The sequence below is a fragment of the Aplysia californica genome, unplaced genomic scaffold, assembly GCF_000002075.1.
Source record: "Aplysia californica isolate F4 #8 unplaced genomic scaffold, AplCal3.0 scaffold00240, whole genome shotgun sequence".
Classification (NCBI taxonomy): Eukaryota; Metazoa; Mollusca; class Gastropoda; order Aplysiida; family Aplysiidae; genus Aplysia; species Aplysia californica.
In genome coordinates, this window is record NW_004797510.1 from 154,166 (window position 1) to 157,344 (window position 3,179).

General features: G+C 36.1%; 1 protein-coding gene across 2 annotated transcripts in view; it reads right to left on the reverse strand.

Annotated features, from left to right (window-relative positions):
- The window catches only part of LOC101855107 (keratin-associated protein 10-4), a 30,083-nt gene that overhangs the window by 23,364 nt on the left and 3,540 nt on the right, over nt 1–3,179 (reverse strand). Inside the window, exon 1 of one of the 2 annotated variants that reach the window (XM_013083537.2) lies at nt 2,247–2,794. The exons of the other annotated variant lie outside the window; for it this stretch is intronic. The gene's annotated coding sequence lies outside the window, so the exon portion shown is untranslated. Of the gene's footprint in view, nt 1–2,246; nt 2,795–3,179 lie in introns of those variants that run through there. 2 annotated transcript variants of the gene reach the window in all.

The following is a 3,179-nucleotide window of genomic DNA, read 5'->3' on the forward strand; positions in this document are numbered from 1 at the left end:
AGCTACAGGTGTTCCCATGGCTGTTCCTGTGAGTTGAAGAAAATGTTGGTCGTTGAAGGAGAAGTTGTTTAGTGTAAGGACTAGTTCCAGGAGTTCACAAATTTCTCTTATTTGACATCATCATCATCATCATCATCATCATCATCATCATCATCATCATCATCATCATCAACATCATCATCATCAACGACAGCAACAACAACAAGAAAAACAGCAGCAACAACAACATCAACATCAACAACAACAACAACAACAACAACAACAGCGACAACGACAAAACAACAACAACAAAAACCACCACCACCACCACCACAAACAACGACAACAACAACATCAAAACAAAACAAAAACCAACAATAACCATAACACATACAATGGTAACAATAACAGAACCCGGCATAAGAATAATACCAATCAACAATCAATAACAATGTTGGCCACAACAAGCTAAACAAAACAAAATAAACCCCCCCACAAAAAACTAGATCTAGTTGTTGTATTGCTCTTCCAACAAAAAGCCAGCAATCTTTTGCACATCACTTTTTACTTTACCGATTTTTTTCGAACTGTTACCAGTACTTTTGTTTGTATCAATTTGTTGTATTTTTTTCATTATACGTACATGGTTCTGGCTGGGTATTATCAAGCAAGATTTTTTTTCTTTGTCTTTGTTAAAAAAGAAAGAATGTATGGAGTCAAAACAGTTGATGACTTGCAGAGTGACTAATGTAATGTCGACGTATTATGCATCTTAAAGAACTACGCCCTTTTTTTCGATTTACGAAATTTCTAATGTTGTTGTTAACCCGCATAAAGAAAAACGGGATTAAATGCTTAGTCTGTCTCTTGCGCCGTTATTGGAAATGAACACTTAGCAGCTGTGACACTCAACAGAAACTAGGTCGATCCAGCAAAATTTTAATTATTGCTTGAAAACACATAATATTCTGTTCTCAGACGCTGTAAATCATATTTAAAATTATTAAGCATCTTCCGACTTACCCATTTTTATTTCTCAGCAATAGTAAGAATAAGAGAGGATTAGATGTACGGGTTATACCAAGGAAGACAATGTTATCGTGGGATACATTTAATAAACTATTCAACCCAAGATCTGTTTCATGAACAGTCAATAATATTGATATGTTCAACCCTTCTTGAAAGAAAAATAATTTGAACGAAACGTTTTTTGAAAAGAAAGGTTTCTTTTCATTATGAAGAAAATGAATTTTGACACACACAAAGGTTTTTTTGTGTGTTTTGTTTGGTATTCTTTAAAAGGTCGGTACTAGGTCAAATAGCAACGTTGACACTACCAGTCATATTTTTGGTGGGAAAGGTGTGATGATGGCGTTCGCTGTCCAAAACCCACAGGCAACATCGTTATAATCAGTATGGTAAAGAGTAAAGAAAATATCATTCACCCCCTCCCCGTATCAAAACGTATTAAAATAAACCCTATTGTGTAATCGAGATTGCTGGAAAAAAATAATGCAGAATAGTTAGTGTTATAGCTTTTATTTCAGTTGCATCAGAATAAAGGTGAAAGGAGTAAAAGCAAGGGATTTTTAAATTTTTTTTTGGGGAGGGGGGGGCATGGCATGGAATTACATCAAATCTTTTTCTGAGCTGGTCCTGGCAGACCTGGAAGATTTTTTACTCTCCAGTTGTCGTCTATGTATTATGTTTGTGAAAGTTCGTCACTTTGGTCGCCTAAAACTTCCGAACCATTTAACGTTCGAATTTGAAAGAAAATAACGGTGGTTCAGAATCATTTAAAGGGTGCACCGTTATATTACAGAGACTGAAGTCACTGTTGTTTAACTTTCACTTTTTCATTAGTTTCGTTTAGATATAATCTTCGGACAGTTCGTCTTCTAAGGCGCCATTGTAGACAAGTGAGGTTTTCGTTCACAAACAGTGCGCAGTATTTCCTAAAATACTTGACAATCGATTCTTTTGAGTCTGTTAATCGATCAGATACTCACCTAGTGCATATTTACTGATTCAACTGTATTGTCATATGGTATAGACTAGTAAACAGCACAGTTTAGAGAGCGGGCTGCTTCAGTCTAGCCTTTCAGGACGAGCCCTGGCTCTGCAAGATACATCATCTCATCAGATAGTGAAGTCGCAGTCTTATTTTTAAACAGTGAACAGTTTGATGAAGTGTAATAGGTAAAGGCAATTTTACTTTAAAAATAAATAAATGCTCTGTATTTTGGAACAAAGACGCTACGACTTACGTGAACAGCCACAAAGAGAAGCGAACACCCAAACAGAGATATCTGGAAAATACGAAATCCTTCTGGTTTATAAATATGCACACATTGTACTCGGGGTACTAAAAAATATAATAAATACAATTCGTATTGCAGAAGGTTGGGGAAATGCAAAACCAAAAAAGTGTTAAAAACTGGCTTTCGTAATGTACATTATTGTTAAAAACATAATATTTTAATAATCGAAAAGTCATACATGCTCGCACAGAAAGAAAGAATTCTATGCAGGACACAAGCAACCTCTTTCAACAATTTCAAAAATAACACCCCTAAAGGTGAAAATAACTTCACGTTTTCTGTCCCAAAGGTCGTACTTGGGAAAGACATAATGGTTAAACGTATCATGGTAGTCGGAATTGGAGGATAATGGTATTATATTTCCTGTAATCAATACATAAAACATGAATACATTTTAATACATTATGATTGAATACTCTTTAGAGATTGGGCACTTCTTGGTAATCATCATCATTCATTGCCAGATCTGCGACAGACATCGGCAATCTTGGTTTTCCATTCATTCCTTTGCTCGGATGCTCTAAAAAAAGCTACGTTTTACTGATCTTTCCCTGTTACCCATTTGTTTAGGTTCCCTAAGTACGTTGTTCTGAGCTTACCCCTGCCCCGCTTGCCCTCAATTTTGCCAGTGAGAGCAAAATGTTCAAGACCCTTATGTCTATTTAGGTGTCCCAAAAACTGCATTTGTCGCTTCCTAATTGTTTTTAACATTGAGCGTCCCACGTGGGCTTCATCAAGCATTACCTCATTTGATTTCCTTTCTTTCCACGATACTCCTTAGCAGCCTCCTAAGAAACCACACTTCTGTTGCTTCTATTTTATTTTCACTGTCTTTAGTGATTGTCCAGCATTCACAGCCATATAGAAAGATTGACCAAG